This window comes from Rhincodon typus, chromosome 2 (genome assembly GCF_021869965.1).
Source record: "Rhincodon typus isolate 14 chromosome 2, sRhiTyp1.1, whole genome shotgun sequence".
Taxonomy (NCBI): Eukaryota; Metazoa; Chordata; class Chondrichthyes; order Orectolobiformes; family Rhincodontidae; genus Rhincodon; species Rhincodon typus.
Genome location: NC_063333.1, coordinates 53,021,431 through 53,031,938, shown reverse-complemented (window position 1 = coordinate 53,031,938; position 10,508 = coordinate 53,021,431). Strand labels below are relative to the sequence as shown.

The window sequence follows — 10,508 nt, the reverse complement described above, 5'->3', positions numbered from 1 at the left end:
AGTTCAGTTTAGGAAACCTAGTAGGCATGGCTGAGTTGGGCCAAAAAGGCCGTTTCCATGCTGAATGACTCTACATAGTACTCCAGGTGCATCTGCTGCAAAATCTTCCATGGTTGGAGCAAGACTTCCCTATTTTTAATCTTCAACGCACCCCATGGCAATATAAGCCAAAATACCCATACTGTAATTACTTGTTGTACCTGTATGCTAACTTTTTGTGTTTCTTTTTTATTTTGTTATTTTTCAAGTAAATACAGAAAATTAGAAATTGCTTTTCAATATTGGTATACCAGCTATGCAGTTGGAACTGGTCCTGGATGCCGGATTACAGGTTACTTTGGTTTGCTTCCCTTCTGTCCTGAAATACGTGTAGTTGACAAGATCTCATCCTCCGGTTCAACAGTGCTCATACGATCAGGCACAGGTTTCTTGAATCCAATTTTGTCACTTGGGTCCCATGGCAGCATGATCTTAACTTCAATTCCTGACATATCTTGTCTTAGCAACTATAACAACATAGTAGTTCACTAGGTTATCACTGTGGATTATCAGACCATCAACAAATTTCATGAACTTGTTTTCCTGGCCTCAAAGTGTTCCAAAAGCTACCACCTCTCAGCTCTTGGCTCCACTTTCCGTGATGAAATGAAGTTCTGTGCACAAACACCCAGATTCCTCTGTGCTGTACCCTTGCTTCCTTTCAAAGTGCATGACTTCACACTTTCTGACATTGAACTCAATCTGCTAATTTTTTGCACCCTCACTCAACCTATCTATGCCCCTTGCAGATTTGTTCTGTCGTCATCACAATATGCCCCCCTACCTCCTTTTGTATTGTCAGTAAATTTGGATATGTTACACTCTGCCCACTCCTCTTAGAATCCCTCCAGTGTGGAAAGAGACCATTCAGCCCATCGAGTCTGCATCGATCCCTCAATGAGCATCCCACTCAGACCCAACCTATCCCCGTAACCCCGCATTTAGCCTGACTAAACCACCTAGCCTGCAATTCCCTGGACACTATGGGGCAATTAGCTCATCTATCTAATCAGTACATCTTTGCACTGTGTAAAGAGCACCCAGTGGAAATACATGCAGGGGGCAAATTATACAAGTTCCACACAGACAGTCACCTAAGGCTGGAATTGAGCCCAGGTTCCTAGCACTGTGAGGCAGCAGTGCTAACAACTGTGCCAACCCCAAGTTATTAATGTAGACTGTAAATAATCAAGATCCTGTGACTAATCTTTGTGACATTCCACGATTTAGGTCTCTCCAGACATCAACGTCTATGCAATCAAAGCCCTTCAGAATCTTGTGTGTTGCAATAAGATTAACCTCAACCTGTTTAGCCATTCTTTACAAGTCAATCCTTTTAATCCCAGGAACCAGCCTGGTGAATCTCCTTGAACTCCCTCACATGTCATTATATCATTTTTCCAATATGGGTAAATTTGCAGAAATGATCCATAGGAGCAGGGAGAGCAGAGAACAGAACACATGGGCCCTGGTGCTACTCCTGGCCTAGACCCCCAGCCATTCTCCTAACTCGAATCAAATGGTCCTACTGCTAGCCATTAACCATAACTTGTGCACATCGTGCCTAACTTGAGCACAGCATGCCCCTAGAGCTCTGATCCCTGCCCAGTAGGTGCTGATTCACATTCTATAACCCCCCACCCAACCACCTACACCCATCCTGTCCTAAACCAAATTATAGTGAAAGAAGTGGGTTTTATGGAGCTTTTTTTAAAAAGTGGGAAGAGGGGAAAAGAAGTTTCTTGAGGGAATTCAAGATTTAGGACCTTAGCATCTGAAGGTGGAGCCACCATGGGTTGGAGGAATTCAATTTGGGGACACTGAAGTGGCTTAGATTAATGGAGTGCAGATATCTTGTAGAATTGGTGTAATCAAGAAGAAGTTACGGTCATGGGGGTGCTGAGGTCATGGATGGTTTTGCATTTGTGCTATCATTTGTTTTATTTTGAATGCTGCATGCATTCAGATACAGATCCTTTTATGTCGTCCTTTTTAAACCTCTAGCCTTACCTGCTGATGAACTTGCTGTCCCTCTCTGTCACTGTCAGTCATTTCCAATTTTAAATAAATTCTTCTCTTGCCTTTGATTTGATTTAAACATCATTTCAGATTTATTCTCATGCTTCCATTATTTACTTTAAACCTCTTGCCACCTCCCTGGATGTATGACTAGCAAAAATTAGTCCTAATGTCGGTCAGATGATCATAGCATGGTATGACCCTCACTTTCCCCATTACTGATGACGGTGCCTTCTGAACCTGGACACACTTCTCATACCGGTCTTTGCTTATTTGCCTGTATGAATTGGCATGTGACTCCAGTAATAATGCCGGGTTTATTAACTTTGAAGTTTTGGCTCCTTTTACTGACCTCGCACATCTCTTCCCTTGTCCTGCCCATGTCATTTTTGTTTCTCCAACTTCAAACGGCTTCCTATACAGCCATGGTCAATTAATCCATTCACCCCATAGCTCTCTACCTGTTTCAAACAAACTGAAAGGATCTCAAACCTATTAGACAATTGCGAAGGCTAAGGCTGCTACACTCCTGCCCTCAGGGTCTCCTTACCTGTCACATCTGCAGCTGCACTTCCCTCTCTCCAACCAGTGTCCAAATTAGAAAAGCCTATCCAAAGAGGTATGATCATGTCATAGTACAAAACATCCATGTAACTTCCTTCCTCTCTGGTTATAATCTCTGCAGTCTGACCTCCAGCTCAATGACACTGATCCTTAGCTCCTCCATCCACAAACAATGTTTGTCCTTGATCATACTGGCATTCTGCTGCTCTCGCATGCTCTAGCCATTACTTGTCGCTATCCTATGTTGTTAATGTGTGTTATGAACTAATTAATTTTTTTAAACTATCTATTTTCCTCTTTTTATATAATAATCTTTACAATGATCTGTTGCAGTATTTTAAATATTAGGTATAGTGTAGATCTTAACCACTTACCAGATGCTTGGTCAAAAGCTAGCATCTTCCCTATAGTACAATGATAACCAATGCCTACAGAGTGAAAGGTTAGAAGAAGCAAAGGAACACTACCTACTCTTCACTCAACTCCTTTACTCACCCAACGTCCTGCAGTTTGTCCAAAGTTGCTCTCTGTGCTGAGATACCTGTATTTATGTGCTCTGAAACTAATGAATTAGCTTAGTCCCAGGTACAGTAAATGATTAGAAAAGCAAATATGTAGTAGCCTTTGTTGTCTAGTCTCTTCTTCAAACAGTTTACACAACGCTCACCAAAATGTTATGAATCAATTTGCCCAGGTTTCCTACAATACCAAAACGGTCAAATCAACATGCACACAAGCCGGTACCAATACTAAACAGTCCCAACTTTATTAAGAACAAAGTTCCAATAATCTTTAATACTAAGCATTGTATCTCTAATCCTGTTTGGCCCCTTAAGGTTACAAGAATTCCTGAGTGTCTCCTAAATTTATGCAGCTGTGCTGTTTCTGGCTCTGTGAAGCTGCTTTCTTCTCTCTATCTCTGGATGGTTAGCTGGTCTGTGGCTCTTGCCATTTTTTTTTTAATTTCAAAAATATACTTTATTCATAAAAATCTCTTTGTATATGCATTGTCACAAAAGCAGTTTGGTTCTATACAGTTGCGTATCAAGGGCTGACAAATGGCAAGTGACATTCGCGCCACACAAATGCCAGGCTATGACCATCACCAATAAGAGACCGTCTAATCACCACCCCTTGATATTCAATGGTGTTACCATCACTGAATCCCCCACTATCAACATCCTGGGGGTTATCATTGACCAGACACTCAACTGGACTCACCACATAAACACTGGCTGTAAGAGCAGGTCAGAAGCTAGGAATACTGTGGCAAGTAACTCACCACCTGACTCCTCAAAGTCTGTCCACCATCTACAAGGCACAAGTCAGGAGTGTGATGGAATTCTCTCCACTTGCCTGGATGAGTGCAGCCCCAACAACACTCAAGAAGCTTGACACCACGCAGGACAAAGCAGCCCCCTTGATTGGCACTACATCCAGAAGCATCCACTCCCTCTACCACCGACACTCAGTAGCAGCAATTTGTACTATCTTTAAGATGCACTGCAGAAATTCACCAAAGATCCTCAGACAGCACCTTCCAAACCCGCAACCACTTCCATCAAGAAGGTCAAGGGCAGCAGGCATATGGGAACACCACCACCTCCAAGTTTCCCTCTAAGTCACTCACCATTCAGACTTGGAAATATATCACTGTTCCTTCACTGCCGCTGGGTCAAAATCCTGGAATTCTCTGCCTAAGGGCATTGTAGGTTAACCTACAGCTGGTGGACTGCAGCAGTTCAAGAAGGCAGGTCACCATCACCTTCTCAAGGGCACCCAGGGATGGGCAAGAAATGCTGGCCAGCCAGTGATGCCCACATCCCACAAATGAATCAAAAAAAGACATTGGACTTTGACTCTATCCAAAAAAACCAAAGACCTCTGTTACACATAATACTAATATTTATATATATTTGAAGCACTAAGAGGATTGTATAACTGAACGGACCCCCATTTACCTTTTAAAGGGAAGACCTCAGACAGTGGTCTTTACCCACTGCACCTTGGCGGTGGCTGCCCCAAGCTTTAGTGTGTCCCTCAGTACGTAGTCCTGGACCTTGGAATGTGCCAGCCTGCAACACTCAATCGGGAACTTGTTCTGGAAGACCAAGAAGTTTCAGGCAGACCAAAGAGTGTCTTTCACTGAGTTGATGGTCCTCTAGGCGCAGTTGCTTTTTGTCTCTTTGTGCATCCCGGGGAACAGACCAGATAGCACAGAGTTCCGTGTCATGGAGCTGCTCAGCATGAACCTCAACACAAATCACTGCATCTTCCTCCAGACTTCCTTTGCAAAGGGAAATTCCAGCAGAAGGTGTGTGACAGTCTCAACCACCCCGCAGCCACTTTGAGGGCAGACTGTGGCGCAGACTGTGGCACAGACTGACTGGGCAGACATAAAGGATCTCACAGGTAGTGCCCTTCTCACCACCAGCCAAGCGATGTCCTGGCGCTTGTTAGCAAGTTCTGGTGAGGAGGCATTCTGCCAAATGACTTTGACAACATGCTCAGGGAACCACGCGACAGGATCCACCCTCTCTTTTTCCCTCAGGGTCTCGAGGATGCTGCGTGCTGACCCCTTCCTGATTTACTGGCAGTCACAGGTTTTTCCTTGCAAATTTCTCGATGAAGCACAGGTGATACGGAGTGGTCCAACTACTTGGAGCATTTCGTGGCAGTAAGGCCAGTCCCATTCTTCACAACACCGGGAACAAGTAGAACTTCAGTATGTAGTGACACTTGGTGTTTACATACAGAGCGCTTACGCACAGCTTGATGGAACACAAAGGGGGCCATCAGGATGAGGGCAATGTTGGGTACCTTCTTCCTTCCCCTTATACAGAGTTTTGTGCATGGAATTCCTGCAGACCTGGTCTATCTTGTGCCTGCAGATGAAATGGAAGGTGGCTCAGGTGGCTGAAACAATGCAGTTTCTGTTCTCCTCCGAAGGCCTCAGATGATTCCAAGGGATGAGGTCGGCAAGTGAACCCTGTTTTTTTTTATACCTCTTAGATGGTTTACTGGAACTTTCTGTAGTTCTGACCAGTCAGAGCGATTCGCATAATGGTTTTGAAACAAGAGTCAGTCATTTAGATGGCATGCTAGTGTATTGTATTCTTTGTATTGCAGGACCTGGTGCCTTTCTGCCTGGGCCCTCTGTTTTGTGGATAGGTTGTTGGGGTATGTCTGACCAGGATAACTGTTGCATTTTACATAATACATTAACACCTGGCTGCTGTGTTACCTTCATTATTGATTTTTTTTTTCTTTATTCATTCACAGGATGAGGGCATTGCTGGCTAGGCAGCATTTATTGCCCATCCCTAATTGTCCAGAGGGCAGTTAAGAGTCAACCATATTGCTGTATGTCTGGAGTCACATGTAGGCCAGACCAGACCAGATGAGGATGGCAGTTTCCTTCCCTAAAGGATAGTAGTGAACCAGATGGGTTTTTCCAACGATTGGCAATGGATTCACGGTCATCGTTAGATTCTTCATTCCAGATATTTATTGAATTCAAATTCCACCATTTGCCATGGCAAGATTCCCCCTGAATATTTGGCATACAACTATTAAGTTTTATTCTTACTGCAATTATTCAGGACATTGAACGTGGACCTTCAGCCTGGAGTATTGTGGATAGTTTTGTTCTTCTTAACTAAGTAAGATGTACTTTTTTTCAAAGGAGTGCAGTAAAGGTTCAGCAGACTGATTCCTCGAAGGAGGTGAGATTGAGTGTTCCAGTTTCATATTCCCTAGAGTATTGAAGATGAGAAGTGATCTCATTATAAAAGGGCCTTGACAGACTAGATGCTCAGAGGGTGTTTTTTCCCCTGGCTTGAGAGTCCTGGCTGGTTGACATTGGTGAAGAGAACATAAAAATTTGCCACTTCTGCTTGGACCTCCAGAAATAAAATGTCAGAGACAAAGGAAATTCTAAAGACTCAGCACCTAAATTTTAAAATTCACTATCTGTCTGCAGGTGGTGACTGACCTGCATTGTGGTTCCAGAGTTTTTTGTTTTTGCTTCTAATTTATCTTTTCATTTTACTTTTACTTTTCCTTAAATCATATTGTTAATTTTAACTCAACTAAGATTATTTTAGGCCAGTCTAATAATTAATATTATAATGTGAAAAAAATTCACAAGTATATTCAATATTACTTGACCAGCTTTTAATTTCAGGTTTCAATTTAATCAACCTCCTCTTCAGAGTTTACGTTGTGGAATCTGTGAATTCCCAGTAGGCTTGAAGTTCGTTAGAAACTTCTGTCTTGCTGATTGCATTTTTTTTACATGTGCTGCAGTTGTTAAGACTAATATAAACTTTATTTGGATGCATTAATCATTTTCATCACTTAGTTAACACATGCAGAGTAGGGCAGAAATGGAGGAATTCTTCTCTTGCAGTTACTCAGTTGCTAACTGCACTATTTGATATTTATTAGGGTTTGTTCAGAAGTCTTGTCGATGTATAATTCTTTTTAAAAAAAAGCAACCTTGTAGCTTACTGCACAAAATGACGTGTTAACTTAAGCCCTAGCTTCAGCAACTTTGTGAATTTAAAACTTTCACTAAGGGTTACTAAAGAATTTCAGTTTGCAGTGTACACCTCTGTCATGGGACTTATTGATGGATAAAGTGAGCTAAAGTGATATTGTTTTATGCATAAGACAGATTTTTATGCTTCACTTGATTTTAAATGTAGATTAGAAGCAACAGTTGTTATCCATTTGAGAGGCAGTAATCCCATAAAAAATATAAGACGACCCTAATGGCAGGAAGTGCATTGTGTACTGTCTTGTGAGTAGTTTACTTTTTCTGCTACTTTCGTCCAATCATTACTGACATTAAAAATTTAACTTCAGCCATAAGTGACGCACCGTGGGAACAAAATATTTTTCTGGCATTCTGAACTTAGGTTGAAGATATTGTTACCGTGTGTTTTTGCTCATCCTGAGAACAAAGAAACAAATAAAATGCTCTCAAGTAGTGTACCATAATAAAACCACCTGTCTTCTGTTTCAGTTGGTCTGTCTTGGTCATCCGTCTATTTCTATTAAAAAGGAAACCTTTGTCATTAAAACATGTTGGCCAATTCTCTTCAGAATTCATTAAATTTAAAGCTCAGTGGTCAGGATGCAAAACATCAGAAAACCATTAAACGTAGGAGCAGAAGTAGGCTGTACAGCCCATTGAGGCTGCTCCCCTATTCCTTGAGATCATGGCTGATCTGAATCCTCAGTTCCACTTTGCCCTTTTCCTGTGTCCCTTGATTTCTTTCACTGATATAAAGTCCATCTATGTCAGTCCTGAATATACTTTAATGACCCAACTTCTGCAGTCCTCAGTCATGAAAAACAAAATACAAATATGCTACGTCTGAGAGAAGAAATTCCTTTTCATCTGTCTTGAATATGCGATCCCTTATTCTGACATTATGCCCTGTGGTCCTAGACTTTCCTACAAAATGAAGCAACCTTTCTGCATCTAAACTGTCAGGTCATTTGGGAATCTTGCATGTTTCAAGAAGGTTGACACTTGTTCTTCTAAACTCAGTGAACACAGGCTCAACATGCACCACCTCTCCTCAGAAAATAATCTCTGTATACCCAAGATCAATCTATTGAATTTTCTATAGACAATCTCCAATGCCATCTCTGGCAACCACCTAGAAACCGATATCCATTTCAAACCCACCGACTCCCATAGCTACCTAGAATACACCTCCTCCCATCCACCTTCCTGCAAAAATGCCATCCCCTATTCCCAATTCCTTTGCCTCCGCCACATCTGCTCCCAGGATGAGGCATTCCACTCCCGTACATCTCAGATGTCCTCGGTTTTCAAGGACAGCAACTCCGCTCCCCTGCCCCCCCCACCTCAGTGGTCGAGAACGCCCTGGACCGTGTCTCCCGCATTTCCCGCAACTCATTCCTCACACCCCCTCCCCGTAATAACAACCAAAACAGAATCCCCGTCGTCCTCACATACCACCCCACCAACCTCCGGATCCAACGCATCATCCTCCGACACTTCCGCCATCTGCAATCCGACCCCACCACCAAAGACATTTTTCCCTCCCCACCCTTATCTGCTTTCCAGAGGGCCTACTCTCTCCATGACTCCCTTGTCTGCTCCACACTCCCCTCCAGCCCCACCACACCCGGCACTTTGCCCTGCAACCGCAGGAAGTGCTACACCTGCCCCTACACCTCACCCTCATCCAAGGCCCCAAGAAGACTTTCCACATCAAGCAGATGTTCACCTGCACATCTGCTAATGTGGTATACTGTATCCGCTGTACCCATTGTGGCCTCCTCTACATCGGGGAAACCAAGCGGAGGCCACCGCTTTGCAGAACACCTACGCTTGGTTCGCAATAAACAACTGCACCTCCCAGTCGCGAACCATTTCAACTCCCCCTCCCATTCCTCAGACGACATGTCCATCCTGGGCCTCCTGCAGTGCCACAACGATGCTATCTGAAGGTTGCAGGAACAGCAACTCATTCTGCTTGGGAACCCTGCAGCCCAATGGTATCAATGTGGACTTCACAAGCTTCAAAATCTCCCCTCCCCCTACCGCATTCCAAAGCCAGCCCAGCTCGTTCTCCCCCTCCCTAACCTGTCCTTCCTCCCACCTATCCCCCCCTCCCACCTCAAGCCCCACCTCCATCTCCTACCTACTAACCTCATCCCGCCCCCTTGACCTGTCCGTCCTCCCTGGACTGACCTATCCCCTCCCTAACTCCCCACCTACACTCACCTTTACTGACTCCATCCCTGCCTCTTTGACCTGTTTGTTTCCGCTCCACCTATCTTCTCCTCTATCCATCTTCTATCCGCCTCCCCCTCTCTCTCCCTATTTATTTCAGAACCCCCTTCCCCTCCCCCATTTCTGAAGAAGTATCTTGGCCCAAAACGTCAGTCTTCCTGCTCCTCTGATGCTGCTTGGCCTGCTGTGTTCATCCAGCTTTACACCGTGTTATCTCCAGTGCCAATATATCTTTCTTTAGGGGACCAAAACAGTTCACAGTATTCCAGGTGTGGTCTGACTAATCAATACAGTGTGGAGCTGGAGGAACACAGCAGGTCAGGCAACATCAGAGGAGCAGGAAAGTCCTGAGAAAAGAGTGTAAACCTGAAATGTCGACTTTCCTGCTGTTCTGATGCTGTCTGACCTGTTGTGTTCCTCTAGCTCCACACTGTGTTGACTCTGACTCCAGCATCTGCAGTTCTTGCTATCTCCAAGTGGTCTCACTAGTGCCTTTTATAGTTTTAGCAAGACATCCCTACTTTTCATACTCAATTTCCTTTGCAATAAAGGCCAACTTTCCTTTCTTACTGGCCTTTCCTTTCAGATATAGTCCTTTCCTAATAGCCGTTAAGCTGGTATGCTAGCTTTTTGTGATTCATGCATGAGGACTACCAAGACACACTCTACTGCAGCTTTTTGCAGTCTTTCTCCATTTAAATAGTATTCAGCTGTTCTATTCTTCCTGCCAAAGTGCATAGCATTGCATTTTTCCGCATTATATTCCATCTGCCAAGATTTTGACAGTTTGCTTAACTGGTCAGTTTCTCTGCAGACTGTCACCTCCCTTTCCTCCTCTTTTTGTCATCTGCAAACTTAACTACGATACATTCACTTTTCTCATCTAAGTCATTAATATGCATTGTAAATAATTGTGGCCCTGTACTGGTCCTCTTCTACTCCATTAGGTACAGGCTGCCATCATGAAAATGCCCACCTTCTTCAAACTCCTTGTCTTCTATTAGTTAGTGAATGTTTAATGTTCGCTCAATACCATAGGCTCTTACTTTATTGAATCGTTTAATGTCATCCCTTAATAAAGGCATTGTAAAAATACAAATATTAAATT

General features: G+C 43.5%; 1 pseudogene; it reads right to left on the bottom strand.

Moving 5' to 3' along the window:
- Window positions 1–293: 293 nt before the first annotated feature.
- Window positions 294–711, bottom strand: LOC109915002 (annotated as a pseudogene).
- Window positions 712–10,508: the final 9,797 nt, after the last annotated feature.